Source organism: Antedon bifida, chromosome 6 (assembly GCF_963402885.1).
Source record: "Antedon bifida chromosome 6, ecAntBifi1.1, whole genome shotgun sequence".
Lineage (NCBI taxonomy): Eukaryota > Metazoa > Echinodermata > Crinoidea > Comatulida > Antedonidae > Antedon > Antedon bifida.
Window position 1 is genome coordinate 12,439,825 of NC_136231.1, and position 23,796 is coordinate 12,463,620.

Here is a 23,796-nt window from a genome sequence, read left to right on the forward strand (position 1 = left end):
AGTAATGCGGCACTCCGCAAATGCCTCGATAGTGCATGTGTTTAGTGTACGACTGTGCTTTGGTGGTCTGTTAACCTCCTATAGCCGGGTGAATAACTCAATGTAATTTAGTATACAATGATTTCCGTAATCGCCGTGTCTATAACACAAATCAATAAAATGCCAAATACGCCACACACGTTTTTTTCGGCCGTGTACATAGAACAAGACATTTCATGTTTATGTTATGCCTATGAAATAATAATAAAAGAACATCATGTTTCTCGTTTTTTATCGTTTATACTGCATACCATTATATAAAAAACCTTCATACGCGAGAAAAAAGTTCACGATATTACACTCTACTCTGTACAGGGGTGTAAATATACAGGTCCACGCTAACGCTTGCACACGGACCAGGGCGGAAAATGGTGTATTTTTGGAGAGTGATGACGTCAGCATTCACGCGAGGAGCGAGCTAAGACAACGTGATGCTGGTAGTGGGAGTGCATGTGTTTTGAAAATAACTCGGTTGTGGGTATTTTCCGAAGATTTTAAATCACGTTTTCTTTTTAAACTCTTGAATTCATAAATAGTAATTAAACTCTTAGCTCTTTCACTCAAGTAGGCCTATTTACACAACTATAGCTCTAGCCTACTCTTCTTAATTAAAAGAGTCAAGTGCGTCGAATCCGCGTTTAGCGACGGTCGCGGGTTTGGTGCATCTTTATTTTCCCTTTAGAATTAAGGTGGGTGGCTAGCCACCCCCCTAGATCGAGATTTATGCACGAAAAGAAACGTGATCAGACCCTGTTTTATGGTTCGGGCCAACCGCTTCCTCTTCCCAATCGAACCCCCACCCAAACCCCTTTAATCGACAGCGAACATACACGCGGTACACCAATGGTTATTGGTAAATTGAAACAATTCGTAAACTCAACCGTGAGAACATAACATGTAACTTTATCCCTGTATGAACGTACGTCGATGCGTAGTCGCAAATGAATCTCCGATTTTCGCCTGGAATCTGGAAAATACACATTTTGGTCCCTGGATGCAATATGATACAGCCCAGATATGTCGACGCGTATACCGCAGTGAGCCGGCCGGGCCATGAAAGATTCGTACAAAGAGACACCGCCAGACAAATGCGTACCACATACTGTTTACTTCGCTGTCAGTGTATCGTATGTACGTCAAAAATAGAATGCCGCAGTTACTTAAAATATATAGTAGTACACTTAATAATGGTTTTATTTTTTACCAGAAAAGAAATAATCATATTTTTCTCCCCGACAATTTGGCCAATACTCCCCGACGGGGGGCCAGCTTTCCCCGACGCCCTGGCCCCCCCGGCCCCCCCGCTGGCGCCACCACCACCAAAAATACGAAACAAAGTTTAATAAACTTTGTTTCGTATTTTTGTGAGAGCCAGTTGTCACAAACTCTTTTTCTGGCACAGAATATCTCTGCTCATGTACAGATAACTTTCTACTTAAATACACAATGGGATAATCATTACCCTCGCCAACTATTTGGCTCAGCACTGCCCCTATGCCATAATTTGAGGCTGTCACAAGTGACATAAAGTTGTGTATATATTTTGCAAGTCATTCTTACTTTTCCTTTTGTTTTCACTATTTGAACCTTTCTTTTGTTTTAGGAAGCTATTGTGTGAAGCCAGTGGAGCAGAGTTTTTGTGTTGCAGAGAAGGATTGTGTGGTGTTTGCTGATTGGAGGAGAGGTGTAAGAGTTAAGTTAGTGTGTGAGTTGCTGATTGGTGGAGAAGGATAAGGTGGTGATATGTGGAAAATTGAGGGAATTTTGAGGTAGATGGAAATTGAGAGGAGACAGAGAAGGAGGGCTATGTTATGTTAAGCCAGAAAGGGATAGGTGAATATTGATATGAGAAACTAAGACGTACAGGAGAAGAAGTAATTGAATTATGGTGATATAGAGCTGAAGCAGAAAGGAAATAAAGAGATATACATGAAGTTAATAAATTGTGAGTTGGAGATAATTATGGTGATATAGAGCTGAAGCAGAAAGGAAATAAAGTGATATACATGAAGTTAATAAATTGTGAGTTGGAAGTAATACTATAAGGCTGTACTTAAATGTAGAACTGTTAATTGTTGAGATTACTGAGGATTAATTGAGATTGTGAATGTAAATTGACGGAAGAAGTAACTGTTGGAAACAGCAGAAGTTGCTGCATGTAAAGAATTGTTTGGAAATATTGAAGAGTAACTGGATTGATACTGATATTATTTTACGTGGAAAAGGAGAAAGAAATAATTGGTCGGGGAGCGGATTGCAGTGCAGAACGACATCAAGAAACATTTTAACGTTATATTTGATTTATTTATATGTCAGAAAATAGGAAGAATTATAATTGATAATACAAGCAGAACGGGAGCAGAGGCGTGGGAGTTGTTTAGTTGCAGAATCGTTTTAACTTTTATCTTTCTAATTTGGTTTTGTGTCAGCGTAGGGGAGAAGGCAAGAAGGAACGATATTGTGGACATTTATTATTGTTTAATTATTCATCTTGTGATATTATTGTATTTGAAAGGGGGGTTTCGGGGATTTATTTAAAAATAAGAAGATTGTTGATATTTTGTTTGGAAGGATTGGGAAATTTGGGGAATTGCATAAAGTGTGTGGGGAATAGGAATACTGTATCATTGTTTGAGAATTGGTTGGGTTTTTTGTGTGGGTTTTTTTTTGGGGGTTTGAATTATAAAAGAAAGAATTGGTTGTCAAAGATTATTATTAAATTTTACTTTTACATTTATATGTGTACAGTTGTGGCTGTTTACCGTTGTTCACCGTTGGTTACCAGCAATTACCCTTACAAAAATGTTCTATAGAATTCTATAAAAAAAATTCTATAGAAGATCTATAGAATTTTCTATAGATTTTCTATAAAGTTTTTTATAGAAACAATCTATAGAAATTCTATGGAAACTCTATGAAAACTCTATGGAAATTCTATAGATATTTCTATGGAAACTCTATGAAAACTCTATGGAAACTCTATAAAAATTCTATGGAAACTCTATAAAAATTCTATGGAAACTCTATAAAAATTCTATGGAAACTCTATAAAAATTCTATGGAAACTCTATAAAAATTCTATAGAATTTCTATGGAAACTCTATAAAAATTCTATGGAAACTCTATAAAAATTCTATGGAAACTCTATAAAAATTCTATAGAATTTCTATGGAAACTCTATAAAAATTCTACGAAAACTCTATAAAAATTCTACGGAAACTCTATAAAAATTCTATGGAAACTCTATAAAAATTCTATGGAAACTATAGAAATTCTATAGAAATTCTATAGAAATTCTTTGGAAACTCTATAGAGATTCTATAGAAACTCTGTAAAAATTATAATAGGTCTATAGAAACTCTATAGAAATTATATAAAGCTCTATAGAAATTCTATGGAGACTCTAAAGAAATTCTATAGAAACTCTGTAAAAACTATAATAGGTCTATAGAAACTTTATAGAAATTATATAAAGCTCCATAGAAATTATATAGAGCTGTATACAAATTCTATAACATTTTCTATAGAACTTTTATGAAAAAGTTTCACTTTTCTATAGAAACCCAACAACTTTCTATAGAAAATGAGTAGCCAAACAATGTTTATTTTCTATGGGTGGTTGAGATCTTCAGCTTGAAATAAATACAAGTCCGCTATTAGACCTTCTTTCATGCGACAGCAAATCGTTTGTTAGGCATAGGCGAAAAGAGTACTGTAATAAAATCTAAAGTCAATTTTTCATCTGTTTCAGTGCGTACTGCAATTTATTGAAATATCAATAAAATATTTAGGATAACAATATAAAAACGAAATTACACATATACACATACACATAAAAATATACTATTATACACTATTAAATATTGTTTTTGCAGTTGAATAACTAGTAGTTGGTTCGGTGTCTTTTATATATATATTCTGGATTGTTTTGGTTGTACCTTGTGGGAAATAGGGATAATATCACTGTAAAAAGATCAAGGTTTTGGATAAATTAAATAACTAATTTAGAATTAAAAATATAAAACTAATAATTACACATCAGCATACACTTTACCGGTCAGTTATGAGTTGGAGTAATGAATAAAAGAATTAATAACAAGGTGCAACAAAATATACAAAACATAAAAACTATTCAGTATCTTCTTTTTGCTGTGGCTCCTGTGCGCTAACCTTCTGTGTTTTTTTCATCTCTTTTACTTTGTTGGCCAATGACTGTCGCAGCAAAAAAACAGCTTTACAGTATAATCTGGTAACGAGATGGCGAGATCTATAAAACAATAGAATAAGGACAGAATTGTTTATTATCATGATATAGGCTTAAAACTTGTTGTTTTTATTTAAGCAATGAAGTAGGTCTTTTCTTTTGAAGGCACAAAACGAATTAAATTCTTAATTAGCTAGGCCTAGCTTCCCTAACCAATCCCAAGTCACCATATGTAGGCCTAGTAGTAGTAGGCCTTACTTTAGCTGGCTTGTTGGCCTGATTCTCATAGGCCTACTACTATTTAGGCCAAAAAGCATAGATTCTTATATTATGTAACTCATATATGGTATGTGTAAGCTAGGTTAATAATACAATACTAATTAACCAACCTTTGGCTAAGACTGTACATGATTCAAAGTATTCATCTTTCTTCAAATAAAATTAGAGGCTAGCTTGCTTGGCTGCTACACAATTAAAATCCTCCCGCCGATTTTCTTCTTGCAGTTGCACCAAGCTATCCCATGAGGCACTGCATGCACGGACCAATCCATTATGGCTTGGAGTAGTGTTTGTTAAAACCAGGGAGGTGTTAATTAACGACTCCCATTAATTAAACAATGAAAAATGATAATAGTTGATGATATACAGTAAGCAAAAGTTGATATAATTCAAATACACAGTATTGATAATTAGTTCATGTTAATATTACAAATGTGTTCTATAGAATTAAATAAAAATATTTTTATAGAATTTATATCAACTATTCTATAGAATTTCTATAGAATGATTCTATAAAATCTCTATTAAAATTCTATAGAGATTTCATAGAGTTTATATAGAAAAGCGTTGTATTGTTTGTCTATATTTTGTCCAAGTTAATTAGATTTTCAACAGTCTATAAAGAAAAATCATATTCCTTTACATGCAAAATTGTAAAAGGTATTATTGTATTGCTATTGGCAAAATCAAAATGTAACCCCCATTAAGCAATAAAAATTATAATAATTGATGATATACAGTAAGCAAAAGTTGATATAATTCAAGTACACAATGATAATTGGTTCATGTTAATATCCCTTACAAATTTGTTCAAATTTTGTCAAATCAAATAAATAGAATTTATATCAAATATTCTATAGAATTTGTTTATAGATTTTCTATAGAATGATTGAATAAAATCTCTATCAAAATTCTATAGAGATTTCATAGAGTTTCTACAGAAAAGTGTTATATTGTTTTTCTGTATTTTGTCCAGATTTTAATTTGATTTTCAACAATCTATAAACTGGTAAAGAAAAATCCTATTCTTTTACATGCAAAATTGCTTATCATATAATTTTTTGTAAGCGATGAAAAAAAAAATTGTTATTGGCAAAATAAAAATGTAATTATCAATCCACTTCATTCCATGATCTTTCAATAATGGTGAGACAATGTATTAATCACATATATAAATTCATAAATAAATTCTATAGAAATTCTATAAAATTATAGGTTCTATAGAAAAAAAGAAACATTCTATAGACACAAAATAAATTCTATAGAATTTGAAATATGTTTCTATAGAAATTTTGTACTTCTATAGAATACCATAGAGCTCTATAAAATGTTCTATAGAACTCTATAGAATTCTATAGAACTTTTTTGTAAGGGTACATGTCCGAAAGAGCCGTAATTGCGGCTGTGTGACATTTATGGGGGCTCGTCCGGTAAACTTTGTAACCTAGCGTGAACATTGGTAGATGAAACAATTGTACGTGATTCTTGGATTGTCTATTTGCCATATTATTGGCATACTGTGTACTTATATTGGATACTTATATATATATATATATTTTTTTTTTTTCTTAAGAAATGGATCTCACTAAAATTGTTGACGCAGGAAAAGCGTTGGGGTTAGATGGAGTGGAATTAAGAGAGTTTGTGGAAAAGAGAGAGGAAGCTGCCAGAGAGAGAGAAGAGAGAGCACGAGAGAGAGAAGAGAGAGCACTAGAGAGAGAAGAGAGAAACAGGGAGAGAGAAGAAAAACAGCGAAACAGGGACAGGGAGAGAGAAGAAATGGAGCGAAACAGAGACACGGAAGAGAGAGAGAGAAGAGAGGCACTAGAGAAGGAAGAGAGAGAGAAGAGAGGCACTAGAGAAGGAAGAGAGAGAGAGAAGAGAGGCACTAGAGAAGGAAGAGAGAGAGAGAAGAGAGGTACTAGAGAGGGACGAAGCAGAGAGAAAAAGAGCGAGTGAAGAAAAAGAGAGAGAAAACGAAAGGGCGAAAGAAGCTGAGAATCAGGCCTATCTTATAGAAATGCGAAGGTTAGAAATCCAATTAGAACAAGAAAAGAATCGGGCACGGCCGGGTGGTAGAGTATTACCCAATCCTGAGTCACGGGTTAAGGCCAGTAAACCTAAATTACCCCCTTTCCATTTTCGAACAGATGACCTAGATGCCTATCTGAAAAGGTTTGAACGGTATGCGACTAGTCAGGAGTGGAAAGAAATTGAGTGGCCGGTTAACTTAAGTGCCCTACTAACTGGGAAGGCTCTCGAGGTTTATTCCAGGTTGTCGTCAGCTGAAGCTAACGATTACAAACTGTTGAAATTGGCTCTTCTAAAACGGTTTCAGTTAACCGCCGATGGATTTCGACATAAGTTACGAACAGCTAAGCCCGAATACGGAGAAAGCGGCCCGCAATTGGCTGCGAGGATAAGCAATTATCTTGATAGGTGGATTGACCTAGCAGAGGGGGAAAAAACCTTTCAGGGGTTAAAAGATTTATTGCTGCGAGAGCAGTTTACCGATGGGTGTGGGAAGGACCTAGCTCTGTTCCTAAGGGAACGTCAACCGAAAACGATACAAGCGATGGCTGAAATTGCGGAGCAATATTTGGAAGCTCGTGGGGGATTATTTGGTAAACCAATAGAGTTTAAACAAAAAGAGCCAAATTCTCCTCAACTCTCCTCTAATAATGTTCCCAGTACATCCTCATCACAAAGCCCTTCTAGTTTCCGTAGTCCAACTTGTTTTATATGTCATCGTGTAGGTCACCTAGCTAGAAATTGCAGAGCCTCAACTATGCATAAGCCAAACTCTCCTCCAAAATGTTACCGATGCTTAAAAACAGGACATATTGCCAGAAATTGTAGACAGGACGCCAACAGTTGCGCTGGGTTGTCTACTTCACCACAAACAGAGTCTGATTGCCAGAAATGTACAAACCAACACGAATGTAAAGCCAAAGAAGAAATTCCCGATGTGGGGGCCAGTATGGTTACGAAAATGTCAGAGTCTTTAAATCAATGTTGTATCAATAATGATGGTGATAAGGTCACTCTTCAATGTGGGCACTGTCTTCCAATTATGACAGCGGCTCTAAATAATTCAATTAGTAAAATGCCCGTTTATACAGGTTGTGTTGGGTCACGCTGCGTCTCTGTTCTTCGTGACAGTGGCTGTAGTGGGGTGGTTGTGAAGAAAGATCTTGTATCAGCCGAACAACTTACTGGTAAGGAGAAAACCTGTGTGCTGATTGATGGCACGGTCCGCAACTTACCGGTTGCATTAATACATGTTAATACTCCATTTTTTTCAGGAAAGACGTATGCACTATGTATGAATAACCCTATTTATGACTTGATATTAGGTAATATTGCAGGAGTACGAGCACCAGGAAATCCAGATCCCACATGGATAGAGCGAAATCTTCAAGGATGTTCTGTTGTTACCCGGTCTCAAGCTAACACTATGGATAAACCATTCAGAACACTTAAAACTACAGAAATACACAAGCAAATCATCACAGCGGGAATTATGAAAACCGCCCAGCAACAAGATATCAGCCTTGCAAAATTCAAGGATCTTGCAGAGAAACAAACTACAACTGTGAGTAACAAACAAGCCGAGGCTAGGTTTATTTATCATAAAGACCTATTATATAGGCAATTTTCCTCTCCTAATATTGAACACGGGGATAAGTTTACCCAACTAGTAGTGCCAGCTGACTATCGACGCCAGGTAATGCGCCAAGCCCATGAAACCTTATTAGGAGGACACCAAGGGGTAAAAAAAGACGACAGATAAAGTGTTGACAACATTTTGGTGGCCTGGGGTAACTGCAGATATTACTCGATATTGTCGATCCTGTGACATTTGTCAGAGAACTGTACAAAAAGGTAGAGTTACGAAAGTGCCTCTAGGAAGCATGCCTTAGATCGAGGTGCCGTTTGAACGGATTGCCGTTGATATAGTTGGTCCCATTTTCCCCATGTCTAAAGGTCGTAATCGTTATATACTCACAATAATAGATTTTGCTACTCGTTATCCAGAGGCAGTGCCTCTACCAAATATTGAAGCTGAACGGGTTGCTGAGGCCTTGGTTGGTGTTTTCTCTAGACTTGGTATCCCGAAAGAAATGCTTACCGATAGGGGATCACAATTTACATCTGAAGTCATGAGGCAAGTTAGTAAGTTGTTGTCTATACGTCAGGTAATGACATCTCCATATCACCCAGCTTGTAATGGTTTGGTCGAACGGTTCAATGGAACACTCAAACAAATGCTGAAACGTATGTGTGCAGAAAGGCCTACTGATTGGGATCGTTACATTGACCCACTACTTTTTGCGGTTAGGGAATCTTCACAGGAAAGTTTAGGGTTTTCTCCTTTTGAACTGTTATATGGCCGTACCGTACGAGGACCCATGTCCATCCTAAGGGAATTGTGGACCGAAGAAATCGAAACACCAGAAACAAAAACCACCTACCAGTACGTTATGGATTTACGGGAACGACTACATGAAACCTGTCAGATGGCTCAGAAGAATCTACAAAAATCTAAGGTCAGGTACAAACAATATTATAACAAAAAGAGTAAGTCCCGGGAATTTGAGGTTGGGGATAAGGTACTACTTTTATTACCCACAGACAAAAACAAACTATTGCTTCAATGGAAAGGTCCTTTTAAGGTTGTAAAGAAATTTGGGTATCTAGACTACCAAATTGACCTTAACGGGAAATTCAAAATATTTCACGCCAATCTCTTGAAAAAGTATTATGAGCGAACCGCAGACATTAGTGCTGCCTTAGGGGTATCCGAGCCTTCTGGTATCCTTGAATTAGCTAGCACCGCTGTTATTGAATGCGAACCTAATGAAACATTTACAAATAACCAAAATTATCATCTATCTAATGAGAATCTTTTACAGCTCCACCCTCTACTAGCAAAAGAAACAACAGCCGACATCCACATCAACGAAAGCCTGGATGATACACTAAAGCATGAGGTGCACCGACTTATCGGAAACTACAAAGATGTACTGACGGATTTACCGGGTAGGACTACACTTGGGCAGCATGAAATCAAGCTGGAAACTGATGATACAATCCGTTCCAAGCCCTATCCACTTCCACATGCGTTGCGAGGTACCATTAAGGATGAGGTAAATATGATGTTGAATCTGGGTGTAGTGGAGCCTTCAGGGGCACCGTTTGCCTCTCCAATAGTATTGGTAAAGAAACCGGATGGGTCAAATCGATTCTGCGTGGACTTTCGAAAACTTAATCAGGTTACAGTTTTTGACGCCGAACCGATTCCGGACCAAGAGGAACTGTTCACAAAGTTGGCCCATGATCATTATTTTACTAAGATAGATTTAAGTAAAGGGTATTGGCAAGTTCCCATGGATGAAGCGTCAAAACCTTTAACAGCCTTTCTAACACCAGATGGTTTGTTTCAATTTAATGTCATGCCGTTCGGCTTAGTCAATGCACCGGCTACTTTCAGTCGTATCATGAGAAAATTACTCAAAGGAATGGATAATACACTTAATTATATTGATGACATTCTAATTCACACAGCTTCTTGGGATCAACATATGAAATGTTTGTCTGAATTGTTTGGACGTCTCCGCAGGGCCAATCTAACTGCTCGACCAAGCAAATGTTTCATTGGTTATGAAACAATCGAGTTTCTTGGCCATGTGGTAGGGAAAGGACATGTTCAACCTCGAGTGGAGAAGATACAAAGCATCTTGTCAGCCAAACAACCAGAAACAAAGAAACAACTCCGGTCATTCCTTGGGATGACCAACTACTATAGAAAGTTCATTCCTAATTACTCTGTGATTGCTTGTCCATTAACCGACAAAACGAAGAATCGGGAACCTAACCGAATATGTTGGGAGAAGGCCCTGGAAAGTGCGTTTGTTAAACTTAAGGAAAAATTAAACAGTACTCCAATTTTATGCCTTCCTAATTTAAACAAAGATTTTATTTTGAGAACAGATGCGTCCGAATATGGAGTGGGAGCGGTTCTAATGCAGCAGTATGGTGACGTGAAGTTTCCCGTGGCGTACGCTAGCAAGAAACTGCTTCCTCGAGAAAAAGCATATTCAGTGATGGAAAAAGAATGCTTAGCCATTGTATGGAGTGTACGAAAATTTGAGTCTTATTTATATGGACGAAACTTCACGTTGGAAACTGATCACCAGCCGCTTGTGTTTATGCACAGAGCGAAATTGTCCAATGGGCGAATTATGAGATGGGCCCTGGCTCTACAACCGTACAAGTTCCGAATAGAGGCGATTAAAGGCAGTGAAAATGTAGGAGCTGATTATTTAAGTCGAGTGTAAATAGGACCCGTCACGGTATGGAGAAAATGTTGATACATTATTCTTTTAGAGGGGAGTAAATGTCACAAGTGACATAAAGTTGTGTATATATTTTGCAAGTCATTCTTACTTTTCCTTTTGTTTTCACTATTTGAACCTTTCTTTTGTTTTAGGAAGCTATTGTGTGAAGCCAGTGGAGCAGAGTTTTTGTGTTGCAGAGAAGGATTGTGTGGTGTTTGCTGATTGGAGGAGAGGTATAAGAGTTAAGTTAGTGTGTGAGTTGCTGATTGGTGGAGAAGGATAAGGTGGTGATATGTGGAAAATTGAGGGAATTTTGAGGTAGATGGAAATTGAGAGGAGACAGAGAAGGAGGGCTATGTTATGTTAAGCCAGAAAGGGATAGGTGAATATTGATATGAGAAACTAAGACGTACAGGAGAAGAAGTAATTGAATTATGGTGATATAGAGCTGAAGCAGAAAGGAAATAAAGAGATATACATGAAGTTAATAAATTGTGAGTTGGAGATAATTATGGTGATATAGAGCTGAAGCAGAAAGGAAATAAAGTGATATACATGAAGTTAATAAATTGTGAGTTGGAAGTAATACTATAAAGCTGTACTTAAATGTAGAACTGTTAATTGTTGAGATTACTGAGGATTAATTGAAATTGTGAATGTAAATTGACGGAAGAAGTAACTGTTGGAAACAGCAGAAGTTGTTGCATGTAAAGAATTGTTTGGAAATATTGAAGAGTAACTGGATTGATACTGATATTATTTTACGTGGAAAAGGAGAAAGAAATAATTGGTCGGGGAGCGGATTGCAGTGCAGAACGACATCAAGAAACATTTTAACGTTATATTTGATTTATTTATATGTCAGAAAATAGGAAGAATTATAATTGATAATACAAGCAGAACGGGAGCAGAGGCGTGGGAGTTGTTTAGTTGCAGAATCGTTTTAACTTTTATCTTTCTAATTTGGTTTTGTGTCAGCGTAGGGGAGAAGGCAAGAAGGAACGATATTGTGGACATTTATTATTGTTTAATTATTCATCTTGTGATATTATTGTATTTGAAAGGGGGGTTTCGGGGATTTATTTAAAAATAAGAAGATTGTTGATATTTTGTTTGGAAGGATTGGGAAATTTGGGGAATTGCATAAAGTGTGTGGGGAATAGGAATACTGTATCATTGTTTGAGAATTGGTTGGGTTTTTTGTGTGGGTTTTTTTTGGGGGGTTTGAATTATAAAAGAAAGAATTGGTTGTCAAAGATTATTATTACATTTTACTTTTACATTTATATGTGTACAGTTGTGGCTGTTTACCGTTGTTCATCGTTGGTTACCAGCAATTACATGTCCGAAAGAGCCGTAATTGCGGCTGTGTGACAGAGGCATCGGTTTGCAATATAAACATCTTATCAAAATTTGGGGCTTTTAATACATTATTATCAGTAAGTCGTTTCTTTAAAGTTACAAAGGAATTTTCACATTGTTCACTTAACGGTATTACTTTTACTCTTTAAAGTTAAATCAATCAATGGCTTAACAATATCGGCATAGTTTTGTAGACAAAGGTCTGGGGAACTTTTCCACAGCCTCACCCTTATCAACCATGGCTCTAATTTCTCCATTACCAATCTTATGTCCCAGAAATTCTACCTGTGCATAGGCAATTTTACATTTCAAAGGCTTTGCTGTCAATCCAGCACTACTTAATCTTTCTAATACATCCTTCAAATGAAAAATATGATCTTTCCAAGTTTGACTATAAATACATATGTCATCTATATATGCCTTAGCATATCCCTCAGTACCTTGTAATACCTTATCCATTAATCTTTGGAAAGTACTAGAGCTATTTTGCATACCAAATGGAAGTACATTGTAACAATACTGTCCAAATTGTGTAATAAATGCTGATTTGTCTTTGGTCTTAGGATCCAGAGGCACCTGGTAAAATCCTTTAGTTAGATCTAACGTATGTCTAATGTATATTGCGGATGATACCTCATCCAACATTTCGTCTATGCGAGGCATAACATAAGGGTCAAATTGTATAGTCTTATTTAGTGATCTAAAATCTGTCACCATTCTAATTTGATTCTGGCCTTTCTTCAGGGCAATAATAGGTGCAGCATAGGCACTAACTGTAGGTTCTATTATACCTATAGCCAACATACTATCTAATTGCTCTTTCAATTTACCCTTTAATGATTGGGGCGTTCTATATGCCCTATGCCTTATAGGCATTTCACCATTAGTCTTAATTTCATGTGTCACTAAGTGAGTTCTACCTGGTACATCCGAGAATACATTCTGTTGGTACTTTAACAATTCTGTTAATTGTTTAGTTTGTGTATCATTTAAATTACTACTAACGTTAACATCTCTCCATGTTTGCGATTGATGATAAGACAATCCTATGTCTATTTCACTATCTAACTCATTGTCATGGACTGTTTTATTTAAGTCTACTTCTTCTATTGACTGGACATTTGTCACTACATAATAACCATCTTTACTTATTTCTACTTTATCATACCATCTCTTTAACATATTAACATGTAGAATTTGTTTTTCTTTTCTTCTACCTCCTATGTATATTTCATAATTTACATCATTGACCTTTTTAGTCACAGTGAAGGGGCCTTGCCATTTACTGTCTAACTTACTATTTCCTACTGGAAGGAATATCAACACTTTGTCCCCTTCTACAAATTCTCTATCAATAGCATTCTTGTTATAATTGTGGGACATAATTTCTTGTTGTTCAAGTTTGTTTACATTAGCATCTTTCATTAATTCCTCCATTTTTTCTCTTATGTCTAACATGTATTTGATAACATCAGTAGATGTTTCTTCATCCTCTACCCAATTACTTTTGAGTAAACTCAAGGGTCCCCTCACCTCTCTACCATAAAGCAATTTAAATGGTGAATGGCCCGTCGCTTTACTAGGAACTTCTCTGTATGCAAACAGAAAGGGGGGTATGTAGTCATCCCAATTTTTTCTTTGCTTAACTGTAAGTGTCCTTATCATATTCTTCAATGTACCGTGAAATCGTTCAACAAGCCCATTGCTTTGGGGGTGGTACACTGTAGTCTTTAATTGATTAATCCCCAACATACTACATATAGATTGCATAATTGAAGACATGAAATTAGTTCCCTGATCATGTACAATCTCTTCGGGTAATCCTACTCTAGTAAAGACTTCTATTAGAGCCCTGGCTACTGTTTCAGCTCTAACATTGGGTAACGGGATAGCATCCGGATATCTCGTAGCATAGTCAATTATAGTAAGCATATATTTGTTATTACGGCTTGTTCTAGATAAGGGTCGAACAATGTCTATCGCTATACGTTTAAATGGTGTACTTATAATCGGTAATGGTATCAAAGTATGTTTCCTTTTACTTTTACCCTTATCTACCTTTTGGCATTCCTTACAGACTTTACAATAGACTACCACATCTTTAAATATACCTGGCCAATAGAATTGGTTCAGTACCCTACTTTTAGTTTTCTCAACACCCATGTGACCTGCAAATGGCACATTATGACCTAAGTGTAATACACCCTGTCTACACTGAGTGGGTAATACAATCTGTTCCACTTGGTTATTCTTATCTTTAATACTACTCCAATTTCTCATCAATATACCTTGTCTCATAAAGAAACATACCCTATGCTGACCTATTTCTTCTATAGGGACTACCCTATCAAACACTCCTTTGAGTGAGTCATCATTAGTTTGTAATTTGATCAGTTCTTGTTTAGTTAGGTTCAGCTTGTGCTGTTGTTCATAAGTTTTACGTTTGACTGTTTTATCTTTAGCTTTTATATCCTCATTTTCGTCAAACAAATTATTCATTTCTGTTCCATTCATATCATCTAAACACTTAGTTTTATTTACTTTGTTGTCATTTACTACTGTTTTCAACAATTGTACATTAGTTTCTTTAGGCGGCTCTTCTATCGGCTTAAAGTTACTATCTTTCCTTAACAATATCATTTCGTCTTGTATTCTAGCATCATTTTCTATTCTGGCTTGCTCTCTAGTTAGGACGAACATTTCTTTAGCCATTGTTTCCCCACAATTCTGGTCCAAATCATGACCCAATAACATGTCCCTCTGTAATCCTTCGATTACGGCTACAATCACTTTTCCTGTCACTATCTTACTTTCTATAGCTACCTCAGCTAAGGGGACGGTAATATCGCCTCCTATACCTCTTAACGTAACCCATTTTCCTGGCAAGTAACATTTAGTAGGCACTAGACTTTCCCTAACAGCTGACTGAGTACATCCCGAGTCTCTAAGCATAGTTATATCCTGTCCTTCTAATTTTCCTGGTAGTGTACACTTCTCCATTTTATTTTCTACACTATCCATAACTACTTGGGGTCTATCTGATTTTATTCCTTCACATCTTAAGCCATCTTTCACATTCGGGACCTTCTTAGCGTCACTAGTCTTTCCTTTTGCTACCATCTTAGGACAATCCCCTATTTTATGTCCCTTCTCCTTACAATTAAAGCATAGGCCATTAATCCATTCATTTGAAGGTTCTCTCTGTTGGAAATTTCTACCATAGTTATGGAATTTGCCTCCCCTTCCGCGATACCTATTGTATCCTTGCTGCCTAGCTCCAGGGTTATTCTGAGTCGTACTATTCTTAGGTTTACTATTTTCTTGGCCCTTATAATACGTAGGCTTATTTTCAGAATTTACGGCATTCCAATAGCCACGGCCACCTCTATTAGCTATATAATCATCGGCTATCATAGCCATATCATAGCTCTTATTTACTTGTTTATCTCTAAGATAAAGCCTCAGATCTTCAGGCATTTTATCAAGTGCCTGTTCCATTATAATCATTTCAATAATGCCTGCAGCATCATCTTCTTTTACATTAGCACATTTCATCCAACATTTTAAATAATGGGAGAGCTCATTCAGCCATTCCCTGATGGACATATCTTTAACTCTGTTTGAATTTCTAAATTTAAGTCTGTAGGTCTCTGCGGACACATCATACTTTTCTACGATTGCCTTCTTTAAGGTATCATAATCTACACATTCTTGTACGGTTAAGGATGCATAGGCTGTCCTAGCTTTACCAGACAGTTCAGGTGCTAACCTAGCGGCCCACGTATTCTTATCCCAACCTGTGGCTTCTGCCAAGTGTTCAAATGTTCTAAAATATATATCAATATCATCTGATTCCTTCAAAGTAGGAACCTTTACCTTCATTTCATCTACTATATTCCTAGCATTACTGTAGCTAGACCTATTTTCTAATTCCATCATTTTCACTCTTTCTTGTGATTCAATTTTTCTTTGCTCTATATCTGCTTTTAATCTTAATTGGTCTTGTTGGTACTGTAATTCTAACTTTTTGTTTTCGGCCTCGAACTTCATATCTTTAGGCATACCGCCTGGTATTTCGGGCAAATCAATATCCCTAGCCATTTTATCATACATTTCATTGACTTTGTCAACCTCTTCTTGGTCAACCATATCTTCCCTAGTATCTTTTTCTGACATAGTCTTATCTATATTTTTACCCGATCTTAAAGTTGTCATGCTATCATGCTAATAACAATTTTACCAATGAAATTTGTAAACTTATGTATACAAAATATGTTATAAAAGTATTTGTATTACCTTGATTACATTCAGATATGTAAAAATATGAAATCCACATAAATTTTTTAAATGCAATACAATATAAGAAATTAATTTACTTCAGAGTCACAAACAACGTTCCTTTCAAAATACAAAATCCAACATGCAATATCCAAAAGCAAAGTACAAATCACAAAATCAATCGTTCCAAGTTCGCTCCGTACAAAAATTTACTTTCGAAATAAAAATAGTTTACAAAGTCAACTTTGCAAATCTTCTCAAATTTTATTGGGCTTCCTTCTGTTACTTCAGTCTTCTTCTTTCAGATCTCGGTGAATATATATCTCCGATGAATATCCAGCAGTCTTGAGCTCAACAGTACTTCTTCTTCGTTGTAATATCCAAACAACGGTATAAAAACAGTCAGGAATCCAGATCTTCGTAACCATTTAACTTTTTGGTTACCGATTTAACAGGCCCGTAGAGTAGGCACTGTCACTTCTTCTTCTTGATACTTAAATCATGTATCTTAAACAAAACTTTTCACCGCTGCCACCATGTAGTGCATATATGGAGTTGGTTCCGAGCGTTCTCAGGCGTATATATATTCACGCGACGTCCACTGACACTGAATAATTATTTTCTCATACAAAAAGTATACTGTATTCAACTAAAACTTTTATTTCTTGTAACTCGAATAATACATCTTTCTACCAGTCTAGACCTTTCTTCTCTATAATCTATACGTCTATCTACTTTGATCTTATTCTCTCTTCTCCTCTAATATCTATTACATTCTAATCTTATACTGGACATGCAAATTAGGGGCTTCAGAGGAGGATAACATTTTCCCTCCAAAGTTTCCCTCCAAAATTATACGATTTTGATTGGCTAATAAAATTAAGCAGACCTAGTCTAAAGCATCCTTATCTAAACACAGGGAATCAGAACATAAATATTATGACAGAGACCTTTTAGACCATTTTGTGATTTTCGAAAAAACTTGGTTACACAAAAACATCAAAGTGCTTAAAATCTCATTAGAAACCGTTTTAGACCATTTTGAGCATTTCGATAAAACTTTTCACACAAAAACATCAAAGAGCACAAAATAGCTTAATATCGTATTTAAAAACGTTTTAGACCATTTTGAGCATTTCGACAAAAATTGTTCACACAAAACATTAAAGTGTACAGAATAGTTTCAAATCGCATTTGGAGACGTTTTAGACCATTGTGTGATTTTCGAAAAAACTTGTTAACATAAAAACACCAAAGTGCTAAGAATAACTTCAAATCTCATTTAGAGACGTTATAGACCATTTTGTGATTTTCAAAAAAAATTGTTAACATAAAAACACCAAAGTGCTTAGAATAGCTTCAAATCGCATTTGGAGACGTTTTAGACCATTTTGTGATTTTCGAAAAAACTTGTCAACATAAAAACACCAAAGTGCATAGAATAGCTTCAAATCGCATTTGGAGACGTTTTAGACCATTTTGTGATTTTCGAAAAAATTTGGTTACACAAAAACATCAAAGTGCTTAAAATCACATTATAAACCGTTTTAGACCATTTTGAGAATTTCGATAAACCTTTTCTCACAAAAACATCAAAGAGCACAAAATAGCCTAATATCGTATTTAAAAACGTTTTAGACCATTTTGAGCATTTCGACAAAAAATTTTCACACAAAACATCAAAGTGTGCAGAATAGCTTAAAATCGCATTTGGAGACGTTTTAGACCATTGTGTGATTTTCGAAAAAACTTGTTAACATAAAAACACCAAAGTGCTAAGAATAACTTCAAATCTCATTTAGAGACGTTATAGACCATTTTGTGATTTTCGAAAAAACTTGTCAATATAAAAACACCAAAGTGCTTAGAATAGCTTCAAATCGCATTTGGAGACGTTTTAGACCATTTTGTGATTTTCGAAAAAACTTGGTTACACAAAAACATCAAAGTGCTTAAAATCTCATTAGAAACCGTTTTAGACCATTTTGAGCAATTCGATAAAACTTTTCACACCAAAACATCAAAGAGCACAAAATAGCTTAATATCGTATTTAAAAACGTTTTAGACCATTTTGAGCATTTCGACAAAAATTTTTCACACAAAACATCAAAGTGTGCAAAATAGCTTAAAATCGCATTTGGAGACGTTTTAGACCATTGTGTGATTTTCGAAAAAACTTGTTAACATAAAAACATCAAAGTGCTAAGAATAACTTCAAATCTCATTTAGAGACGTTATAGACCATTTTGTGATTTTCGAAAAAACTTGTCAACATAAAAACACCAAAGTGCTTAGAATAGCTTCAAATCGCATTTGGAGACGTTTTAGACCATTTTGTGATTTTCGAAAAAACTTGTCAACATAAAAACACCAAAGTGCATAGAATAGCTTCAAATCGCATTTGGAGACGTTTTAGACCATTTTGTGATTTTCGAAAAAATTTGGTTACACAAAAACATCAAAGTGCTTAAAATCACATTATAAACCGTTTTAGACCATTTTGAGAATTTCGATAAACCTTTTCTCACAAAAACATCAAAGAGCACAAAATAGCCTAATATCGTATTTAAAAACGTTTTAGACCATTTTGAGCATTTCGACAAAAAATTTTCACACAAAACATCAAAGTGTGCAGAATAGCTTAAAATCGCATTTGGAGACGTTTTAGACCATTGTGTGATTTTCGAAAAAACTTGTTACATAAAAACACCAAAGTTCTTAGAAAAGCTTCAAATCGCATTTGGAGACGTTTTAGACCATTTTGTGATTTTCGAAAAAATTTGTCAACATAAAAACACCAAAGTGCTTAGAATAGCTTTAAATCGCATTTGGAGACGTTTTAGACCATTTTGTGATTTTCGAAAAAATTTGTAAACATAAAACCACCAAAGTGCTTAGAATAGCTTTAAATCGCATTTGGAGACGTTTTAGACCATTTTGTGATTTTCGAAAAAACTTGGTTACAGAAAAACATCAAAGTGCTTAAAATCTCATTAGAAACCGTTTTAGACCATTTTGAGCAATTCGATAAACCTTTTCTCACAAAAACATCAAAGAGCACAAAATAGCCTAATATCGTATTTAAAAACGTTTTAGACCATTTTGAGCATTTCGACAAAAATTTTTCACACAAAACATCAAAGTGTGCAGAATAGCTTCAAATCGCATTTGGAGACGTTTTAGACCATTGTGTGATTTTCGAAAAAACTTGTTAACATAAAAACACCAAAGTGCTAAGAATAACTTCAAATCTCATTTAGAGACCTTTCAGACCATTTTGTGATTTTCGAAAAAACTTGGTTACACAAAAACATCAAAGTGCTTAAAATCTCATTAGAAACCGTTTTAGACCATTTTGAGCAATTCGATAAACCTTTTCTCACAAAAACATCAAAGAGCACAAAATAGCCTAATATCGTATTTAAAAACGTTTTAGACCATTTTGAGCATTTCGACAAAAATTTTTCACACAAAACATCAAAGTGTACAGAATAGCTTCAAATCGCATTTGGAGACGTTTTAGACCATTGTGTGATTTTCGAAAAAACTTGGTTACACAAAAACATCAAAGTGCTTAAAATCTCATTAGAAACCGTTTTAGACCATTTTGAGCATTTCGATAAAACTTTTCACACAAAAACATCAAAGAGCACAAAATCGCTTAATATCGTATTTAAAAACGTTTTAGACCATTTTGAGCATTTCGACAAAAATTGTTCACACAAAACATTAAAGTGTACAGAATAGTTTCAAATCGCATTTGGAGACGTTTTAGACCATTGTGTGATTTTCGAAAAAACTTGTTAGCATAAAAACACCAAAGTGCTAAGAATAACTTCAAATCTCATTTAGAGACGTTATAGACCATTTTGTGATTTTCAAAATAACTTGTTAACATAAAAACACCAAAGTGCTTAGAATAGCTTCAAATCGCATTTGGAGACGTTTTAGACCATTTTGTGATTTTCGAAAAAACTTGTCAACATAAAAACACCAAAGTGCTTAGAATAGCTTCAAATCGCATTTGGAGACGTTTTAGACCATTTTGTGATTTTCGAAAAAATTTGGTTACACAAAAACATCAAAGTGCTTAAAATCACATTATAAACCGTTTTAGACCATTTTGAGAATTTCGATAAACCTTTTCTCACAAAAACATCAAAGAGCACAAAATAGCCTAATATCGTATTTAAAAACGTTTTAGACCATTTTGAGCATTTCGACAAAAAATTTTCACACAAAATATCAAAGTGTGCAGAATAGCTTAAAATCGCATTTGGAGACGTTTTAGACCATTGTGTGATTTTCGAAAAAACTTGTTAACATAAAAACACCAAAGTGCTAAGAATAACTTCAAATCTCATTTAGAGACCTTTCAGACCATTTTGTGATTTTCGAAAAAACTTGGTTATACAAAAACATCAAAGTGCTTAAAATCTCATTAGAAACCGTTTTAGACCATTTTGAGCAATTCGATAAACCTTTTCTCACAAAAACATCAAAGAGCACAAAATAGCCTAATATCGTATTTAAAAACGTTTTAGACCATTTTGAGCATTTCGACAAAAATTTTTCACACAAAACATCAAAGTGTACAGAATAGCTTCAAATCGCATTTGGAGACGTTTTAGACCATTGTGTGATTTTCGAAAAAACTTGGTTACACAAAAACATCAAAGTGCTTAAAATCTCATTAGAAACCGTTTTAGACCATTTTGAGCATTTCGATAAAACTTTTCACACAAAAACATCAAAGAGCACAAAATCGCTTAATATCGTATTTAAAAACGTTTTAGACCATTTTGAGCATTTCGACAAAAATTGTTCACACAAAACATTAAAGTGTACAGAATAGTTTCAAATCGCATTTGGAGACGTTTTAGACCATTGTGTGATTTTCGAAAAAACTTGTTAGCATAAAAACACCAAAGTGCTAAGAATAACTTCAAATCTCATTTAGAGACGTTATAGACCATTTTGTGATTTTCAAAATAACTTGTTAACATAAAAACACCAAAGTGCTTAGAATAGCTTCAAATCGCATTTGGAGACGTTTTAGACCATTTTGTGATTTTCGAAAAAACTTGTCAACATAAAAACACCAAAGTGCTTAGAATAGCTTCAAATCGCATTTGGAGACGTTTTAGACCATTTTGTGATTTTCGAAAAAATTTGGTTACACAAAAACATCAAAGTGCTTAAAATCACATTATAAACCGTTTTAGACCATTTTGAGAATTTCGATAAACCTTTTCTCACAAAAACATCAAAGAGCACAAAATAGCCTAATATCGTATTTAAAAACGTTTTAGACCATTTTGAGCATTTCGACAAAAAATTTTCACACAAAATATCAAAGTGTGCAGAATAGCTTAAAATCGCATTTGGAGACGTTTTAGACCATTGTGTGATTTTCGAAAAAACTTGTTAACATAAAAACACCAAAGTGCTAAGAATAACTTCAAATCTCATTTAGAGACGTTATAGACCATTTTGTGATTTTCGAAAAAACTTGTCAACATAAAAACACCAAAGTGCTAAGAATAACTTCAAATCTCATTTAGAGACGTTATAGACCATTTTGTGATTTTCGAAAAAACTTGTCAACATAAAAACACCAAAGTGCTTAGAATAGCTTCAAATCGCATTTGGAGACGTTTTAGACCATTTTGTGATTTTCGAAAAAACTTGGTTACACAAAAACATCAAAGTGCTTAAAATCTCATTAGAAACCGTTTTAGACCATTTTGAGCATTTCGATAAACGTTTTAGACCATTTTGTGATTTTCGAAAAAACTTGGTTACACAAAAACATCAAAGTGCTTAAAATCTCATTAGAAACCGTTTTAGACCATTTTGAGCAATTCGATAAAACTTTTCACAAAAAAACATCAAAGAGCACAAAATAGCTTAATATCGTATTTAAAAACGTTTTAGACCATTTTGAGCATTTCGACAAAAATTTTTCACAAAAAACATCAAAGTGTACAGAATAGCTTCAAATCGCATTTGGAGACGTTTTAGACCATTTTGTGATTTTCGAAAAAACTTGTTAACATAAAAACACCAAAGTGCTTAGAATAGCTTCAAACCGCATTTGGAGACCTTTTAGACCATTTTGTGATTTTCGAAAAAACTTGGTTACACAAAAACACCAAAGTGCTTAGAAAAGCTTTAAATCGCATTTGGAGACGTTTTAGAACATTTTGTGATTTTTGAAAAACCTTGGTTACACAAAAACATCAAAGTGCTTAAAATCACATTAGAAACCGTTTTAGACCATTTTGAGGATTTCGATAAAACTTTTCACACAAAAACATCAAAGAGCACAAAATAGCTTAATATCGTATTTAAAAACGTTTTAGACCATATTGAGCATTGTCACAAGTGACATAAAGTTGTGTATATATTTTGCAAGTCATTCTTACTTTTCCTTTTGTTTTCACTATTTGAACCTTTCTTTTGTTTTAGGAAGCTATTGTGTGAAGCCAGTGGAGCAGAGTTGTTGTGTTGCAGAGAAGGATTGTGTGGTGTTTGCTGATTGGAGGAGAGGTATAAGGGTTAAGTTAGTGTGTGAGTTGCTGATTGGTGGAGAAGGATAAGGTGGTGATATGTGGATAATTGAGGGAATTTTGAGGTAGATGGAAATTGAGAGGAGACAGAGAAGGAGGGCTATGTTATGTTAAGCCAGAAAGGGATAGGTGAATATTGATATGAGAAACTAAGACGTACAGGAGAAGAAGTAATTGAATTATGGTGATATAGAGCTGAAGCAGGAAGGAAATAAAGAGATATACATGAAGTTAATAAATTGTGAGTTGGAGATAATTATGGTGATATAGAGCTGAAGCAGAAAGGAAGTAAAGTGATATACATGAAGTTAATAAATTGTGAGTTGGAAGTAATACTATAAGGCTGTACTTAAATGTAGAACTGTTAATTGTTGAGATTACTGAGGATTAATTTAAATTGTGAAGGTAAATTGACGGAAGAAATAACTGTTGGAGACAGCAGACGTTGTTGCATGTAAAGAATTGTTTGGAAATATTGAAGAGTAACTGGATTGATACTGATATTATTTTACGTGGAAAGGAGAAAGAAATAATTGGTCGGGGAGCGGATTGCAGGGCAGAACGACATCAAGAAACATTTTAACTTTATATTTGATTTATTTATATGTCAGAAAATAGGAAGAATTATAATTGATAATACAAGCAGAACGGGAGCAGAGGCGTGGGAGTTGTTTATTTGCAGAATCGTTTTAACTTTTATCTTTCTAATTTGTTTTGTGT

The 23,796-nt window shown here is 34.8% G+C and overlaps 1 long non-coding RNA gene across 1 annotated transcript; it reads left to right on the forward strand.

Annotated features, from left to right (window-relative positions):
- Positions 1-1,587: 1,587 nt before the first annotated feature.
- Positions 1,588-23,405, forward strand: LOC144845524 (uncharacterized). Its single transcript, XR_013612561.1, has 3 exons — positions 1,588-2,061; positions 11,369-11,434; positions 23,329-23,405. It is a non-coding gene; the product is annotated as an uncharacterized LOC144845524 (long non-coding RNA).
- Positions 23,406-23,796: the final 391 nt, after the last annotated feature.